Source organism: Cryptomeria japonica, chromosome 11 (genome assembly GCF_030272615.1).
Source record: "Cryptomeria japonica chromosome 11, Sugi_1.0, whole genome shotgun sequence".
Taxonomy (NCBI): domain Eukaryota; kingdom Viridiplantae; phylum Streptophyta; class Pinopsida; order Cupressales; family Cupressaceae; genus Cryptomeria; species Cryptomeria japonica.
The window spans coordinates 727,927,263-727,947,896 of NC_081415.1; positions in this window are offsets into that span (position 1 = coordinate 727,927,263).

Consider the following 20,634-nt stretch of genomic DNA (forward strand, 5'->3'; position numbering starts at 1 on the left):
CATTCCCCTAGCACCTGAGTAGGCTCACTTCAACCCTTGCATCAACCTTCTCCCTCTCAAAATGCTCGAGATCTCCCTTTTTGGCAGCTCCCTCATGGCGTCAGTCTTGTTATCCGCGTGTCTCCCTTGTCTCCTATCATTTGAGTGTGATTCATTTGGACACTAGCACGCCGCGTAGACATCCGCGTGCTGCACATTAGTCCCATGATATATTAACATTAGAATGTCGGTTCTGAGTGCGCCTTTCCACTTGTCACTTGCATATGTCGGTGGAAACGACTCTGAACCTTTCAAACAACTCACCAACCATATTTTCCCTCCTCTTCTCTCATTTTAAATCTCTCATTTCTCTCCACTCAAGCTCTCTAGTTCCTCCATACAATCTCTCTCATTCTCTTGGATCTCACAACTTTCTCTTTCTCTCTCTCGCTTGCTACAATAGTCTCTAGTTTGCTACAACACTCCCAAGCTCTCATGATAATCTTGTTGTCGGGTAATTAAGCATTAAGGTAAATTGTGTTAGCGTCGGCAGTTAACCCGTCGGTTGTCGACAGTTAACCCGTCGGTTGTCGGCAGTTGGAACCGGGTAACTGACGAGACTCCTTTATATTGTATCTATTTCCAGTCTTTGGACACGCTATTATAGTCGAACATATTGCTATCATTGTATGTACTGGCTTATTATGAATCAATAGAATACTTGTTAGTTCCATATATTCTATGTACTTCTGTCATTTATGCAATGTCTTAACCTGACACCCTATGGGGAAAACATTTGGCGTCGTTGCTTAAGTAAAAACCTGGGAGCAACGGGGAAAATGACGTACTACATGGCACATGGATAATGGGACAACCATTACTAGAAGGAACAAGTGACCCTGACAGAGAAACCGAAGAATTGTTTGAGGGGGAAAAGATACTCACGAAGGATTTCTCCTGCATCCTACAGGCGATAATCAAAACACATGTATGGAAGGAAGCCACCACTGAAGATGTCCCAAAAGATGTTGTGTGGAGTTCTCTTGGAGTAATCCCCGTTGTGAATCAGTTGATGAGCCAACTGGGGTGAACTCACAATAATGGTTCCCACTTTTTTGCCACTTTTGACATTGAGATGAACAATTTTAAAATAATCTTCAACTTCCGAAAACTATAACTTTTAAACTATTAATAATTTGAAGATGATGTAAATTAGTGATTTGTAGCATTTTGTCAGTAGACTCTATATATATTTTTTAAAATTTTTTCAAAGGATTTTTTTATAATTTTTTCATCTCCCTCGAAAAGTAGTTTTTTACAACAAACTACATTTTTTAAGAGTGATGTGCCTCCCGAAACGCATAATTTTTTTTCTATAAATGATAAAAACTCAATTCTTTCAAATTTTTGTTTTTAACATCAATATCCAAGGCTTGCAATTGGTTTGATAGTGATATGTTCAATATTTTTCATTTTATTAAGTTTTGAAGTCCGACTAGTCATAATTCAAACATAGGTTTAAGTTTGAACACATAAATTGTTCTATATATATCGAAATTCAATTTTATTTTTTTTTTAGAAAGAAGACATCAATACCCGAGGCTTAGATATTTTTCAGATTTTTTTTGAATTAGTTTCCTATTTTTCCCAATGCGTTGAACAGAGAAGTTCATGTTCGGTGAAAAACCTATGTTTGGTAAAATTAAAAAAACAAGTTCATAATAAACTCAATGTGTAATAAAATTATAGTCATTGGAAATCTTGCTTTGAGGACTATAAATAATACATTTCGGGTTGTCAAGATCATTCCATTTGAGCCTTCAACTAGAGGTTTCAAGGCCAAAAATTTGCAAAAAAATGTAGAAATCTTCAGAGAAGTGTTAAAAAGGGGTTCGAACGAAGGGGGGTTCGAGCGAACCCCCAATTTTAAGGGGGGTTCTAATGAAGGGAGGTTCGATCGAACCCTCGTGCTATAATTGAAAAATGACATAAACAAGCATTAAAGGTGCTTCGCTCGAAAGAGGGAGTTCGAGCGAAGTGGGGGCTTCGCTCGAACCCCAAAGGGTATTCTGTTCGAACACCTCCACTTCACTTGAACCCCTCGTAAACAAAATTCTCCACTTTCGCCAATTTCCTTTGTTGGCAAAAGTGGGAACCATTAATGTGGGATAACCCACTGCCTAACCTTTTGGCACAAGGATTTTTGGCTCTCTAGAACCGAAGGGAAGACATCTACCGAGAGAACCGATGACAACAAATTCTACGAGAATTTAGGGAGCGCCAAGAAGAGGAGCGCAATACATGAACTCCGACGGTCAGCGAGAATAAATAAGAACACCCCATTGTAATGAGTATGTCAGTGACATACATTATGTATGAGGGATGAAGTAATAAAAGTTTTTTTTGTTTTGTGCACATGGTGTGTGCTTGCTATGTACGGAAGTAATTTATGCCCAATATACTAAATAAAGACAAAAATAAAAAGATACAAAGTGACGAATTACACTCTCTACACTGTTGTAGGGTTGCCCGAAGGGAACCTATAAGAAGTCACGAAGGGTGCTGAGGGAGAACTCTACAGTTTGCCATAATACCACCATAGGATAAGAAGTCATGAAGAGTTGGTGGAACAAACAAGGCGAAATCTAAACCTGATCGACGCTACCAAAAACCTACTAAAGAACTTGTCCATTTCGGAGGACAACCAGAGGGAGACAACCAACCATAGGAAGATGATCGAAGGTGACGATACGACCAAAGGTGTTGAGGGAACGCAAGGGTACCGTATGGGAGGCAATTTGTTCAGTTTGGGATCAACAACCTTCTCTGGAGAATCCACGAGTGGAGGGTCAGGTGCAGTAGGTGGAGGCGGCGGATCACCAGGTACAAGCACACAAGGCATCAAAGGAGCGAGACCCAGCGGTGGGATGGAAAGTAAATAAAATTTTCCAAAGTTCACAGGGGAAGACAAGGAAGACCCGGTATGACACTGTCGTACATGTGAAACTATTTGGTCCGCCAACGGAATGATGGACTAGGATGAGTGGATACAACAGTTCCCAGCCACGTTACACGGAGTTGCCATAGATTGGTACTCCGATGTTGACAAGCAAAAAGTGGCCACATGGGCCAATCTATAGAAGGAATTCAAGGAGGAGTTTCGGTTGCTCCATGATGACAATGAAGTCATAGCCAAGATATACAGTACCAAACAAGGTCCCAAGGAGACAGTATGGGCATACAGTCGGAGGCTGAAAGAATTGCTGGGTAAAATGGAAAGCCAACCCACAGATGGGTTGAAGAAACGATGGTTCGTTGAAGGGTTGAAATATTCCCTATGGAAGAAGATGAAAAATGTACCCCCGACATCATATGACGATGCCTATAATAGGGTGATGGACCTCAAGAGCGAACACAAAATGTCAAAGAAGAAGAAAAGTAATAAATACTCATCTGACGATGATGAAGACTCTGACGGGGAAAGCAACAACGGTGGCGAATCGAGTAAAAAGGTGAATGCGCTCCAAAAGGATATGGAACGAATGCTGAAAGAAGTCAAAGCCATGAAGGGGAGTACAAGTAAGCCTGAAGAAAATGACGTGTGGTGTACGGACTGTAGGAGTGACAGACACACCAAGGGGTCCTGCCCCAAGAAGGCTTTCTGCGACATTTGTCAGATTGCCAGACATTTGACAAAGGAATGTCCCTACAATATGAAAACCAGGAGCCAACAAGTTCTCTTCACGCAAGAGCAGCCGGCTGCCGGAACTTCGCAAACCGCCAACAATAATGCATCATCTGGCGGATACCGGAATAGCCGACGAGGGGGGAAGACCAATAATAACAATAATAATAGGAGTCGGATCCAATATGATGTGAAGGGACAACCAATGATCCAATGCCGAGCCTGCAATCAATGGGGCCACTTTTCCAGGGAGTGCACCTCAGAAGAAACTCCACAAAAACTATGCAAATGGTGTGAGCCTGGAGACCACGATGATGGAACTTGCCCAAAGTCTAGAGCGAACCTGCTCAACATTGACAGGACAGAGGAACGGGTATTGGCAATCACACGGTACATACCTGGACCCTCGCATGGAGAAGCAGCAAGCGTTGGAGGCAAAGGCTGAAGTGGCGAAGGAAATGTTGGCACAAGGGAACACTCAGGAAGCAACAAGTACTTCCCACTCTGAGGCAGAGGAAAACATCCTGAATCAAATGCTGCAGATTGAAGTACCTGTGAAGATGAAGGACCTCCTGGAAACGATGTCACAATTACGTACGACACTCCTACGTACGGTACAAGTAACTTTGCAGAGTCGGGTGGCCCAGAATATGGATGTTCCTGGTGGAACACCAACAAACCCATTGGTCCTGACACTATATAGTGTTCGACACCCAGTGGTGGTAGAAATGGAAATACTTGGCACCATTTTGACTGACACCATTATCGACGGTGGGTTGGGAGTGAATGTGCTTCTAGAAGAAACCTAGAAGAAGCTTGGCAAGCCGACACTGTGGCTGTCAACCTTCAACTTACTGGGAGCGGATCAACATGGTATTAAACCTCTTGGAATGCTCATGGCGCAACAAGTGACCATCAGGACACAACCATTTATCCTCGACTTCATGGTGATTCTGCTCGCTAAGAAAGGATACGATACCATTCTTGGCAGAGGGTGGTTGGTGGCCACCAGAGCAAATCACAACTGGAAGCGTAACACGCTATCCATGGAGAAAGTCAGGAGAAAATTTATTATCGACTTGAAAATGCAACTCGTGAGTGAAGAACTCGCGTCAGAATCAAAATCGGATGGCGAGGGAGGAGTTGACGAAGGAAAGTACAGAAGGGATCCAGATGAGGAAGGCGTCCTGGGAATCCAAGGATGTTCAGAAGATGAGAACGATTCCCTTAGTGGGCTCTTCCACTAGCAAATGGAAGACTATGAGCTATTGTATGGGTGCAACATGTTGCAGGTCGACGAGGAGCTGGACGAAAATGAATTTCCGCGTAGGGTGTCAGTTTAAGACATTGCATTTATATATTTATCCTATCTTTGGGCATCTTGGGATTTATCACATCCCCTATCTATTTAATTATTTGATCATTCTAGTTATTTGTCTTTTGATCTATCTATAATATGGGTTGTTAGTGGAGGTGGAAACACCAAAACGGTGTTATGACTGAGGTAGACTCCAAAACACAACCCCCAACATTTTCTTTCTTGCTTGTGTGTAGGTTTATAAAAATAGGAAGAAGATAATTTAGCAAGAGTCTTCAATCATGGATTGGTTGTGAGCTTCCTTCTTTTCCCTCTTCTCAAGTCATTCTAATATTTCCCATTTTGTTTTATTAGCTTATCTTGTAGTTTTTCCATATTTATTTAATATTGTAATTGTATCTGCTACCCCCATACGATTTCTGTGTTTTGTTTGAATTAAATGATAGTGCACCGTGCTGGTGTCCCAGCTCCATACACTCATCGTGAGGACAAAGACTCAATAGAGTCATTTGGGAGTCTTGTTTGCAATCTATTAGCTTAGCTTTTCATTTTTATCTCCTGGCTCATCCTTAGCACCAGTTTGAGTGAGGTAGTGGCAGATCGATTTGTCCTTTGAGATTTATCATCTTGGAGGTGACAAATCCAATCCTCTACACTATTATTTATGAATCTCCTTCAAAGTGATATTCACCACCCCTATATTTCTTGACAAGTGGATCGCTAATAGAGCGATATTTTCTTTAGCTTAGTTGTTAGTACCCACCCCTAAATCTTGACCACACTAGCCAAAATAAGACCTTGGTGATTTCTCACCACACAGACAGCTCTGGAGGGACTTGAATTTCCTTGCGCAGCCCCATAAAAGTTTACTTTAATCCAATCTAGCTTCAGAGGTGACCAAACAATCTAATTGGCTGCATCTTTTAAAGGATTAACCCTTTTAGGCCCATTAATAGTTTGACAAATTTCTAATATTTTTTCCCTTCTTGGATGCAAATGAACCCCAAGCTTGCATAACGAGTTTAATTAGGTAGCATGCATAAATGTTTAGAGTGCATAAGAGGGGTTACCTTACACAAAAGTTGTTAAGGTGAAGGGCAATATTCACTTGTTAATGTGTACAACTCTTGACTAGGAGCACATCTCGAGGGTTGAGTTGCACAATGTTAAGGCAAGTTTAGGTAGTGTATTTGCACTAGATGGTGAGTGCTTGATAGGTGTGGATACACAACTTGAAGCATATTTTAGGTGGTGAGATGCACAAGAAAGGGCACAAACTTGACCCTTCTATGCAAAAACCATGTGAAAGACTAAGCATGTACAAACATGTTCGTCACCTTACCTCTCTTTGAGGGTTGAGCTTGTAGAGCACATATGAAGTATGGGTTTGCATAAAATGATGCACAATTTACCTCCCTTAACCTCACACAAATTTGAACATGCCAAGAGGGAGCTGACTCCATACTTAGACAAATTTTCATGATTTTAAGAACAATGAGGAGGGCTTTGAGGAGATCCATTTCACAATCATGAGCACATATTACATGTGCTCATGCACAATTTTGTATGCAGTGCAAGGGGGTTGGTCCCAAAATAACCAAATTTTCACACCTATCCTACCTAGGTTTGTGCATAATGTAAATTTATAATTCATGACCCTAGGCAATATGCTTGTAGTTCCTGACAGAACTAAAAGACAATTTACCACTCCTTTCCCTTCAACCTACTCCTAATGACATCCTCCACTCTAACAAAATTGACCAAATTGACACATTCCATAAACCTTGACAACATTTTGACAATATTGACAAGATTGACAACTTCAAAAATATTGATAACATGACCACAACTTTCAACCATGAACTAACAAAATGTACCCTCTCACAAGCAAAGGTCAATGACTACAAGTACCACCAAGCTAAAACAACTAAGCCTAAAAGAAAAAAAGTGGGGGTCCCCATTTGTAATGGGTCATGTATGTTTACAACATAACAATCTCCACCTAGATTTTCCTATGGGGATGTTGGGTATGTTTTGCCTGCAAGGTGGGTACGACCCATTGGACACATGTTCCTCTCTCGTCATCTCGCATTGTGATCTTCTTCCACATTATCCTCCCCACATGATCATGAGGATTACCTTATCTGTTAACTTAGTTGGATCCCACATGACACATGATTTCTTCTCACTCATCTGCTATCTGACTTGTTTTCAGGCTAGATAACCTGTGAGGCCGCAAGGACCTTTTATCCTTAACCTTGAACTGTGATAATCTAACCACCTCGGAAGCCCACAAGGTTTTTATAACCACCTTCACAATCCAATGAGGATGTGGGGTATCATTTACCACTAATCGTAGGGCCAACTTCTTCTTCATCCAACTATCATATATGACCTTAATATCTCACGTCACCACTGTTGTGAGGGTATGAGGCATCAACAATTATAACATTTTCCCCTCAATAAACCAACTCACTAGATTGCAACATTTAAGGCGCTAAGAGATCATTCCCCATGGGAGCACAAGGAGTGATTTAAACATGAAAAAATTACATGGTGGTGGTCACAAGAGCCCACCCCTCTTGCCTACAATGGTTAACTTGCATCTATGAGATTGTTGTAGGGGTATAGGACCAAGACAAACTTAAGACTACATATTTTGCACATGGAGACTTAAATTTACTAGGAAGATTGGCCAATTAATGGGTCACAAGCTATGAACAATAAGCCTAAAAAATGACTTAAAGAACTTAGGAAAGAATATACTGACTAGGTAAAATAAAAAGTTGTAACACATGGGGCTAGTCATTGAATGAAAAGATAACCCTGAGTTACAACTTATGTGACTTGATGAATAGGTAAAAAATGTCATTAATGAAATAAATGTAGGCCAAAAGGAACTTTATGTTTAAGGTTTTTGATGTTTTAAAAGACAAAGTGCAACCCTAGACTTAGACAATTTTATACTAGTTCCAATAGTGACATCCTTTCCCACTATAGTGTCATAAATTGTAACTAGTTACAATTTTGTAGTCCTTTTTGTGCCCTTTCTTTAATGTGTTTCCTCCTGGCTCTTTTCCAAACCTATTTCTATCCTTTTCACTATAAAATTGATGTCATATGATCATATGGTGCGTGGGTTGAAAATTTTGTACAGTCGAGAGGATGTGCAAAATTGTGGTTTCAACCACAAAACGTGAGTATAAACTCTCCTAATTTATGGAAGGCTCTCCCTTTTCTAACACTTAACTAAGACTAATCTAATCTAATATGATTAGGATAGCAACCTTTTCTCTTGTTTCAGAAAAGGTTATGTTCTTTTCTCTTCATAGAAAATAAACAATAACTTTGAAGGAAAAATAGCAGCAATTTAAAATAAAATCAAGAGAGGAAATGAAGTTTCCTAAAAGCACAAAGACTTACATCACTTCCTTCGGGATGGGAAAACAACAAAGAAGCACAAATTCTTGAGTTTCTGAAATCCTATCTACCCTTTTCAGAATGATGAAATAAGAACTATGTACAACATATGACAACGCAGAGTCTGTGAGTATGATGCACCTTCAAGTAAATTTAGATGGGAATTACTACAAGAACAAAGTCTTGCAACTCTTCTCAACTTATAATCATAAACTACACTAATTCAATCTTTGATATTTGCAGCACAAAGTCTGTAGATATCTAGAGTGAATCTCTTTTCAACAACTTTCCACAACTTCAAGAAAGTACAAAGAAATGTCTCAATATCACATAAGAACACAATGGACACAAAGTATGGCTTCAACACAAAGTTTGAAATTCCAAACTCTTTGATATTATTTGAAATAAAATAGTTTACAACTTCAAAGATCAAAGTCTTTATGAGTGAAAAATCCTGCAGAGTTTTCTTGCTTGCCAAAAAGATAAAGATTACATAGAGCACCCTCGCATATATATAGGAGAGGGGCTGAGAGAAAAATGTGGGAGAAGTCTAACTAGCTAAGACTTTTTCCACAACTAACTAACTAACTATGAATTATTCCAACTATACTCCTAATTTAACTCAACTTGTAGTTGTTTTACATGTAATTACATTTTACAAAATTACAAGTGACAATTCACTTGTAAACATGAATTCTGATATTACATGTAAATTATCGAAAACAAAATGCATAAGACAAAGATTAAGTGTCATGAGACACTTTCTATTCTTTTCCATCTTTGGCCCTAAAAAACTAGAATTGCTGATAGATATTTGCAACTCATCAGGATCAGGACCTGCTGTGTTCCTGACAACTGCAACAGTTTTAATGATAACATCATAATATCTTACTATTGCCTCCATGTTCTGTTCAAGAAAAATTTGGATTTTATCAAAAAACACTTGATAACTTATAAACTTATGGGTTGAATCCATAGTAAACTATTCTAACTCTAGCACTTGATACCATTGCAGTGACTACCAAATTTGCCGCAAGCAACTCTCCATCATGACTTAAAATTTTGCAAGACATCTTCTCAAAATTAGAGAGTATGTCCTTTTCAATTTTATCACTCATTTCAAGTGTAGACTGAACATCTTTGATGAGATCTTTGATAAACAATGACTTGTTTGACAACATCAAATTCTATATATCTCTCTTTTCCATGTATTACCATATTGTTACATAGGATTTCTAATTTGATGCAATCCATCTCATGCCAAATTTTAAGATCTTTCTCAATTGGACCTAGACTTTGGTTGAAAGTTTCTAAGGTCTGATTCAATTTCAATTTCATTGTTCTTACATTGCTTATTACAGGCAATGCTTTCTTTACCACTTGTGTACTTTGATCAATCAACTGATCTACCCAAGAATAATTGCCTTAGCCTTTTGAGCAACGTTCTGTAATTGCCTGATAGATTCTTTAGATGTGGAGGAGGTTAAATGATCAACCTATTTTGAAAAATTGCTGATCTTTTCGATCACTGTGATGAGCTGTGAATTCTTCTCTTTGAGATCATTCTTATTTTCTAGCAACTCATCATAACTTTGAACCAATGAAGCAACTAAATTAGTGGCATTATGCATGATACCTGTATGTGTTTGTTTTCTAAGTTCTACCCTCGTGAGTTTGTAATCTGACAGCTACATTTCTTCTGATGGTTTCTCAACTGGGGGTTTTGCCACCTCCATATATTTCATCTTGTTGCTATCTACCATCACCTGCGAGACAGTCCTTGCTTTCTTACTAGCCCTTGGCTTTGGTCTCTTGAGCTGCTGGAAATCAAATATGTCTAGAGAGATTTCCCATTTCTTCATTTGGGGTGTGATTGAACTCAACCAAGGGGGTAATTCTAATGAGTTTAGACATGTGGTAGCAATTGTGGTTTCTGAAGAATCAGGTTAAACCTGTATCACAACTATCACTCTAGGAGGAGCTTCTATTTAGACAGTGACAAGCATCTGCTCAAATGGAAAATTATGACCTGCTTTTGTCATGAACTTATCAAAACTTATGACAAAAGTATTAATCTCAGGGAGAGAAACATTGGACAGGATGGCATATGAGGGGTTCACATCGAAGACAATCTCTAAGTCACCTTGAGAGGCTTCAATAGGTACTTCTATACTAGTACAAACATATTTACTTGGTTCCACAGGTTATACATGAACAATGGAGAAGGAATCTACATCCATATCAATTGGGGACATAAGTACATCCAATGATAATTGGGGAAGGGATGCATGAGGAGACTCTAAACCTATAGAAGGAGGTGATCCTACTATATTCTCCTCATAAGTATCATTGACAATATCAATAACCTATATTTGCACTTTTGGCCTTTCCTTCCCTTTCAGTGACACTTCTCGTGGAGGAATAACCAAAGCTCTATTGAAACTCAACTTGATTCTAGTGCCAAAAGAGGAAGCACCTTCTTTAGACTTAATCGTGACCTCAGACCTTCGCCCAACAGGTCCATCTGAATCAACTTCCACTCCACCTTTGATATTGATAGTCTTGACATTATTGTTCTTTAGCCAGGCATTGATGTTTGTGAGGAAGGGCTGAAATATATGAAAGATAGAGTCACATTCCTTCTTTGACCTTTGAGGAGAAGGAAGAGGAGCTTTTTCAATTCTTTTCTCTATGTATTTAGGGTCAAGGATTTTACCATCATCCACCATTCCTTCTGGGATCTTGGTCAAATCAAGATCTACAATCTTCTCCAAGGTAAGCTTCCTTTATTCCTTCCTTTTGATGTCTTATTCAGTACGAAGGCCAACCCATATAGCTTCAAGGTGATGAACATGAGTGAAGGCCCTCTTGATTTTGTCCTTCATCCCTCGATAATCAAAATCTCTCCTCTCCTTGAACTTTCTCAATTTGATTTCTTGAATTTCGATCTCCATTGCTTTGGCTCTTCTTAAGGTGGTCAAAGAATATTGTCCAATCTGCAAAGGATTATGAGAGAAAATGTTGATAACTAACTCGTGATTGGCAAGTTGTATTGCATGGACTACCATCAACTGTCTTGCCAACTCCATCAGGATGATCTTGTCTGTAGGGTATCTTGGTAGCATGTACGATTGACCTTCAAATAATCCAACTCTCATATAGGTGAAAGTTGGGAATTGCAGAATCAAGCACCCATACTCATTCACTTTCTTCCAAGCTTCCTTAGAGACTCTTCTGTTCTTGAGTGTTTTGTCAAAAAGATACATGAAGTGTTTGAAGAACACATCCTACACTCTTCTATAATGAATTCTGCTAGACCTCAAATTTAGTTGATCATAATACTTCCACACTAGCACTAGCGATCTGTCACCCTTGGTAGAAACACCATGAAACTATTTGAGTGACGTTGTGATATATACCAAGTATGAATTCATATAGAAATTGAGGGTAGTGGGAACTTGCAAAAGCTTCTCACATAGGTTGTCACTGATGACTTCTCCCTAGAAAATGTGAGATTGTCCCTTCCACATGATCACAATATAGTTATAAATCAAGGTTTCAAACACGTTAGAGTGTCTCATACCCATTATCCTATTGAGAATGGTGACCATGTTGCCAACTTCCTCAATGAAGTCGCAATGATATAACTTGGGCCATCTAGAAAAGTAAGTCCTGGGAGTATTAAGCCAATTGGCCTTGATGTGTCTAATTCAATCAGACCTTCTCTGGTTATAATGATCTAGGGAACTTTTCATTGTGATGTCTGCATACACGGGAGCTATGGGGACTTTGAAAATCTTATCAATGGTCTTTGCATCTAGCCTAATAATGACATTTCCATCATCATCTCTGATTGTTCTAGTCTCCTTATCAAAATGAGATGCACATGCAAGCACGAACTCAGATTCTAGGGCAGCCATTGGGAAAGATGAGACCAAATGAATATGACTATTCAGAAGAAGTTGCATCCCATGTGTTGGTGAACCCTTTGTTCTTTCCAAGAACTCAAACATGTCCACATGTCCAATCTCTGTATCTCTGCTCTCATCAATGAGAGAGACCACCCAAGTGGGAGCAATCTCATTCTGGTATTTGTCATATTTGTATTTCATTTTCTTGTTTGAAGGAGATGTTGGCTCTTTTGCCATCAAACATGAATCTGCAACACTGTGATGAAAAATCAAGAGGTTAAGAACATCTTCAGCAGCAATCGGGGATTCCATAGTATTCAAACCTTGAAAACCAATGCTCACACCACAACTTGGATTGACTCAAAGATGCTTTATAGATGAGCTTCAACAACAATAGGAAAAAAAAATTGAATTTCATGGGGATGAATGCAAGTGGAAAATCTTTCACAATTCATACTTGTAATCGGGTCTCCAAGACCCGAGTGCAAGTGGAATAGTAAAGCTTGAAGGCAAGTAATGGTGGATACTTGTAATCGATTCTTGGAATCTTGATTGCAAGTGACTAGTATATGATGTAGTCTCTTGAAAAATATTTTTGGTATGGAGGGATATGGTTGCAAATTAAATGAGCTCACCAAGTTAAGGTGCAAAGACATTTTTTTATACTTGTAGTCGGATCTTGGAGACCTGATTGCAAGTGTGCTAAAGGGGAGGGGTACAACAATACATCTTTTACTTAGAGTCGAGTCTTGAAGACCCAATTGAAAATGAAAGGTATTTTCATTCATCAACATTAAGTCTTGTGGTTATATGAAGAGGATCCAATTATATCCTTTTGAGGCAACATGGGGAAGCAATATAAGTAAACATGACTTAGACTCATACTTTTGTCTTGACAAGGAAAACCAATACATGACTTGTAGTCGAGTCTTCAAGACCCAACTTCAAGTGAATTTTGGAAAGACATCTCAGCTTGTAATCAGGTTATCCTAACCCGACTATGAATATGCAATGACATCTCACTTAGGAAAAAATTAAAACATCTCACTTGGAATCGGGTCCCTAGATTTTTAATAGTAATATGCGATTGAAGAAAATAAAATTCTTCACATAAGATCAAATCCTTGAAGAATGAAATTGAGAGGGTGTAAATCATGTGAAATTTGAGTGAAAGTGCAAAAAACCCGCATTGCATCTTTAGAGACATCATACAATCTACCTAGTTGCTCGCAATTGGGTTCATAAGAACCAATTACAAGCAACCAAAACGCGGAAAAAAAATGACTAGAGGAAAAAACACAAGGGAAATAAAACCAAGGAATCATAGAATATGACCAGCATACCAAAACTAAAAATCCTAAACCCTTGCATCAAATTAGCAAAGAAATTGTAAAAAGGAAAACCATACCTGGAAAAAGAAATCCGCTCAACCAAGAAAAATGACTTAACCAAAAACAATAAGGTTTGAAAAGAACTTCTCAAGAGATATTATAGCTAAAATGGAAGGAAGACTCCTCCTAGGATGCATTCTATCCTTCCATAAATGCAAAGCCATGCCTCCCAAGGAAAATGATAACAAAACAAAGGAACTTCATCACCAAAACCTGTGGTTGGGTCTTAAGGACCCGACTACAAGTGATTTTTAATTTGAAAAGATTAAAGATCAGGCTTTGAACACACAAGTGCAAGTGTGAACGTACAAGTGCAAGTGATTTAAAAGAACACATTTAATTTACAACTCATTTACTTGCAATCGGGCCTCTAGGACCCAATTACAAGTTAAAGACTAACGTGCAAGTGCAAAAAGAAAGGTAACACTTGTAATCGGGTTTTGAACCCTTGACTACAATTGACTAAAACACAAATAAATTAATAAAAGACTTAAAACTTGAATAAATTGGGCTTCTAAAGACTAATAACAAGTAAACAATGTTACTTGTTGTTTGGAGGAAAAAACCCCCAGACTTGCACTATAACTTTCAAAACCTGATTTTGCACTAAGGGTGCAAAATGAAAGGTTAAAATAATAAAAAAACTAACCAAGGAAAACAAAAGAAAAGCACACTCAAAATAGGCATAATTTGAGACAAATTTCAACCTTGGAAAGCGTGCAAAGGGATAGAAAAGCATGAATTTTAACAAAAAATTCAAGGGGGTTGCCCACATTTTTGAAAACCAAAATTGAGGACAACATGGTGATCTGGGTCTTTATCCTGAATTTGCGTGCACCTGAGCTACCTTTGATTTACCTTTTTATAGGTGGGAAAAAGTTGCTAGGCACCCTTGTCCTAGTGGTTAAGGGCATTAGGAATCCATTTACCCCAGATTGGGCCTAATTTTTAATATGTCAGTTCCCCAATTCTTGCTAGTTGATCCTTGATCCTGATATTTCAATATGATCATTAGAGGTCGAACTAATTTATGAAATACCTTTGGAAAACTATACAAGAGAATATTTTCAATTCATTTTCATCATCTTGCATTATCATTTCATCCCATAGTATCCTAAATCATTCAACAGTAAGTATTATTGGTGAAGTCCTTCAGATCTAAGCATTATGGAGTAGCAAGTTGCAACAATCTTCATGCACTCATGTTTTCATGATTTATCCTTTTTATGTCTTGTCATCTCATGCTATTGCATCAACACTTTTGATCATATTCAAAGAGCATTACATCATTACCCTTATCAACATCAACAAGCTTGAGGTATAATATTGTAGATCCAACATTCTACTTTAGAGCTTTCCTTTCATTTATTTCATTAAGGGTTAATTCCAAACTTAGGGTTGGACCTAGGCAAACCCCTATCATTCTAGCACATTTTTTCCCTCTTATGTGGGTAGGTCATAGGTTTTGGAGACAATAAATATAGATCCAAAAAGAGAAAATTGAGATGCATAAGATCATTTTTTGAAGAGACAAAAATATTAGGTCAAGGCTACCTAACATTAATGACTGATGCTTTTTCGACATAATTTTAGGGAGATATTCAAAGTGACATCCTGATTCTAAATCTTTTTCCATTTTTGCATTCAAGACTTTTGGGTCAAGGTCACCTAGCATATTTACCTCAAATTTCTAAGCCTATATTTTAGGCATGGGTTCCTCTCCACTTTCCATTTTTAGATCTATACTTTATGTCTACATATTTGTTTTGAAATTGTTTGTGCATGTTGATTACTTCCAATTCTCCTTCATTAGTCCTAATTCACATTATCAAATTCAATTTTACCTCAAACAAGGATAATAAAGAAGTTTAATCTATCCTCAACCCTTTTCAATAGGTTTGAGGCTAAGTTTGTTGACTCTTATTCTCCTTAATGTACAATAGGATTTGAAGTGGGCTTTTATTCCTAGTTTACTAGTGAACCCTCATTTTCCACCTATCACATTTCGGTGAACTTGACGTTTCTAACATTTGCATTACTTTTTATTTTTTAGATCTGATTTTTCACAATAGAATTTACAATTTCTAATTGGTTTTCTATTTCATGTGTGATTACATTATTATTATTTAGATCTATCAAAATCATATGTTGGATAATAGCTTATTTCACTTCATTTTATTTGTATTTATGCATACCACTTTGATGTATTGCATCATGAGGGTTTCAAGGATTTTTCCTACATTTAAATCGTTTCTCAAAGATTTCATACTAGTTTCATGTTGTATATATGATACATTTTAAAAGAAATTCATCGAATATTTGGATTTCATTAAAGCTTTAGTGGATGTTTCAAGTAGAATCTTTTATAATCCTTCTAGAGATGATGTTGAAATGAATCATACTTGAAACATCAGGGACTTTGGTGCAAGATGGACAAATTAAGCATTTTAATATTAGTACATCTATCACTCTAGATCCTCCTTATTCTCCAAGAGCATAATTTAATTACCAACATATTTTGAGACAATATGATGTTATGCATTCTATTCATGATATATCTCATAACATAACATTGAGTAATTACAAAACTTTAGATGATGAGAAAACTTCTTCCCAACCTAACAAAGTGGATATGAATGATAAGAATCTCACTACAAAGATCCTTCCCCATTCATCTATTCATCTTGTGGACCTTCAAAGTACACTTGTACAACAAAATTCAATAGGGTCTATAATGAAAGTTATTCTCCTTCGTAATTTAAAACACATTATGAGGTTGGCTATGACATGATTTCTACACAAGGCTATAGTGGACAAGGTCTTAGAAAATTTAAACAAGAAATTAAGGTCCCTATAGGATCTCCTTCACAATGCACTACAAAAGTCATAGGATGCCCCCCCATCACCTAAAGAATCTATGTGCCATTTCCCCAAATTTTCATCACAATAGGAGGACATTTACTTTGACCTTCATAGAGCTCAATTAATTTCCTTGTCTTTGGGAAGAAATAATTGTAAATAAAATCAAGATAATCCTTATTTTTGCATATATCATAATATCCATGGCCATTCTACCAATGAATGTCATAATTTAGAATGGTAAATTCAAATAATAGATGATTAGCACTCCCTTCTCCTATTATGTTTCTCCACACTATGTGACATTTGTAGCCTACCTTTTGGGGGCTATTGTCATGCATGGTGGTACAATTTTATGTGCAATCATACTTGTCTAGTAGCATAATAGTCTTGTTATTCTTGTCTCCACTCTTGTGGAGCAGTAACAATTTTCAATCTTTTCTATCTCTTTTCTAAGGATTCACTTTTCCCTTGTTGAGTTGCATATTTTATAAAGATATTCTTTCTTCCGTAGAGTTGTTCGTCCTTCATGGGATTTTAACCTTGCTTGGAGGTGTGTTTCCTTTGTTAGGAACCTCTTGCTTGCTTGAAAGTATTTGTTTTAATAATTTATCCCCGGTTGAAAGTAATCCTTCATCAAGAATCTTCTTTCCTAGCAATAGGGAAGGCATGCATTTTTGGTCTCCTACCCTTTGGTTAATGAATTTATTTTTTGTTAAATATATCCTCTTAGAGGTAGATGTATTTGAGAAAATTTATCTTCCTCCTTCCATCATGCATCACGTGAAAGGGTCCCTTTTCACTTTCTGCAAGAAATCTCTTTACAACTATTTTTTCCTTGATCAAATGAGTTGTGTCCTCTTTAGCTTGGAATGTATGTATAGTGTTGCTTAAATGATATCTCCTTGGTGATGAAGGTGTTTATCCTTTTTGTTTTATACCTTAAGATATCAACATGCAACTGTGTTGACATCTTAAGGGGGGGCACATATGTGACCTCCTTGTTACTTATTTTGTATTTGCATTTTGTGGATTTCCTTACAAACAGTGGGCTATGTTTGGTTATCGTTTTTCAATTTTGTGGATCTCCTTACAAACAATGGGTTTTTTTTGGTTATCCTTGTTTAATTTGTGGACCCTTGTCTTGGTGTCACTACAACACCCATTTTTTAGTAGGATTTCCTTACAAACAACATGTTTTATTTTGGTTATCCTTGTTCAATTTGTGGACTCTTGTCCTTGTGTCACTACAACACCCATTTTGAAGTTGGATTTCCTTACAAACCATGGTTTTTTTGTTATCCTTGTTTAATTTATGGACCCTTTTAGTAGTGGCGCTACAACACCCAATTTTGTAGTAGAATTTCCTTACAAACAATGTGTTGGTTATCCTCGTTCAATTTGTGAACCCTTGTCCTGGTGTCATCAGATCACCCATTTTACAATAGATTTCCTTGGAAACAACATATTTTATTTGGTAATCTTTTTTTTTTGGGATGAGTGAACTAGCATGCTGCACCTTTCTATACCTTTTGACTCCTTGTATTTCTCACATAGATCACATACCATAACAATTTTTTTGTCCTGTAGAATCTATGCTCTTCCATGGATCACATAGCATAACACAAATTGCTAGCCTATGGAATCCATGTTTCCTTCCCAATGGGTGACCTAATATAACACAACTTACTAGCCAGTGGAATCCATGTATTCTTCCTTCTCTCTCCCATGAATCCATAACATAACACACGTTGCTAGTTGTTGGTTCATGGTTTCTTGTCTCAACAATTGATGTATGCTCTTTCTCTTTCTATACGATCACTTGTGCTCTTGCAATAGCATTCTAAGAATGATATTAGTTGTTGAGACATTTTGGTTATTGAGGTCTCTTTAACTAGTTGACTTGGAGCCTTTGTTTTAATACTAACCCCCTTTTGTGTGTCTTTTGTTTTGCCTTTGTTTTCCCTTTTGTTTGGCTTTATTTATTTTGTGTGTCCTTGTATGTGATTGTATGAGTTAAGATCCTAATCTTGGGGTATTTTCCCCTTGAACTTAATGATGTTTAATCTCTTTGTAATCTTACTCCTAGTTGCTCTCTCTCTCTCTCTCTCTCTCTCTCTCTCTCTCTCTCTCTCTCTCTCTCTCTCTCTCTCTCTCTCTCTCTCTCTCTCTCCGAGTCCTATACTATGAGTCCGAGTGAAAGTTCATACATCTGCTAAAGTGGGGGGATAAATACGGTGTTGTAAATTATAAACCCTTACAATTTTACACTCCTTTTTATTCCCTTTCCTTACTATGTTTCCTCTTGGCTCTTTTCCAAGATTATTTATGGCCTTTGCATTGTAAAACTAATGTCATATGATCACGTGGTGATTTGGGCTTCTGTCCAAAGTTAGACTATACCTAAGCTACCCTTTTTTGGGTAGAAAAGGGTGCTAGACACCCTTTTACTAGTGGTCAAGGGTGCTAGGCATCATTGTCCCCCTAGATTTGACCCATTTTTAAATATGTTGGATCCCTTGTTCCCCTCAGTTAATCCATGATCCCAATATTTTAATATGACTATTGGAGGTCAGTCTAATTTATGAAATACCCCAGGAACCCTATATAAGAGCATCTTTTCAATTTATTTTCATCATATTCCATTATCATTTCATCCCATCATATCTTACATCATTCAAGAGCAAGTGCTATTGGCAAATTCGTTCGAATCTAAGCATATGGAGTAGCAAGTTGCAACAATATTCATGAAAGCATGTCTTCATGATTAATCCTTTTTATGTCTTGTAATGTTATATTATTACATCAACACTTGTGATCATATTCAAAGAGAATTGCATCATCACCATTACCAAAATCAATAATATTGAGGTACAATATTGCAGATCCTAAATTTTACTTTAGAGCTTTCCTTTCATTTATTTTATTAAATGTTAATTCCAATCCCGGGGTTTGACCTAGGCAAACCCCTATTAACTCAACACCTTTTTTCCCTCTTATGTGTGTAGGTGACATATTCAGGAGATAATAAATATAAATCTAAAAAGAGAATATTGAGATGCAAAAGACCAAATTTTGAAGAGAAAAAAACACTAGGTCAAGGCTGCCTAAAATCAGTGACCAACACTTTTCTGATGAAATTTCAAGGAGATATTTAGAGTGATGATTCTGAAATCGTTTATGTTTTTTGCATCCAACACTTATGGGTTAAGGTTGCCTAGCATATTTGTCCCAGATTTTAGCCATAGGTTCATCTCTGCTTCTGATTTCTAAATCTGTACTTTATGTTTGCATACCTCTTCTGAAACTATCTATGCATGCTGATTACTCTTCCAAGTTTCCTTGATTAGCCCTAATTCACATTGTCAAATTCAATTTGAACTCAAACAAGGTGAATAAGGAAGTCCAATCTGTGCTCACCCCTTCTTAATATACTTGAGGTTGAGCCTATTGACTCTTATTCCTCTTTAATGTAATAGGGTTGGAAGTGGGATTTTGTTCCTAGTTTACTACTGAACCCTCAATTTCCACTTATCACACCCACTAGGAAGATACATCGTCTTGATGTCTTATTAGACACACATTGAAGCAAATAAAAGTATCCAACTATAGCAAAAATTATTGCACTAAATAAAACAAGGAATCTCAAACTAAGTCCTCAAATGAGGAAAATAACAATCTATATCCTTTGCATTCTCCCATTTGGCACTATCCATTTAATATTGGTCCTACATAAACTTATACTACACTATATCCCTATTATGCAACTTAACATATCGTCTATTCAAAATTCGAATGAGCTCCACCAACAAAACTCCTAGATCTTATAAGGTAAAGCATGTCAATCAAATTTATGTGTTGTGTTAGGATGATATGGTTTGAGGATAGAAATATGAAACACATTGTCGATTTGGGCAAGAGAAGGTGGTAGAGCAAGTTTATTGTTGGCAATAAGGATGAATTGATTATGTGTTGGATTGATGTTTTGTCATTGATGTCAACACTAGCTATTATGGTTAGTTATCGACAGACAGGTTTTGGTTACTGGTAGAAGATCTAGTGTTACCGGTA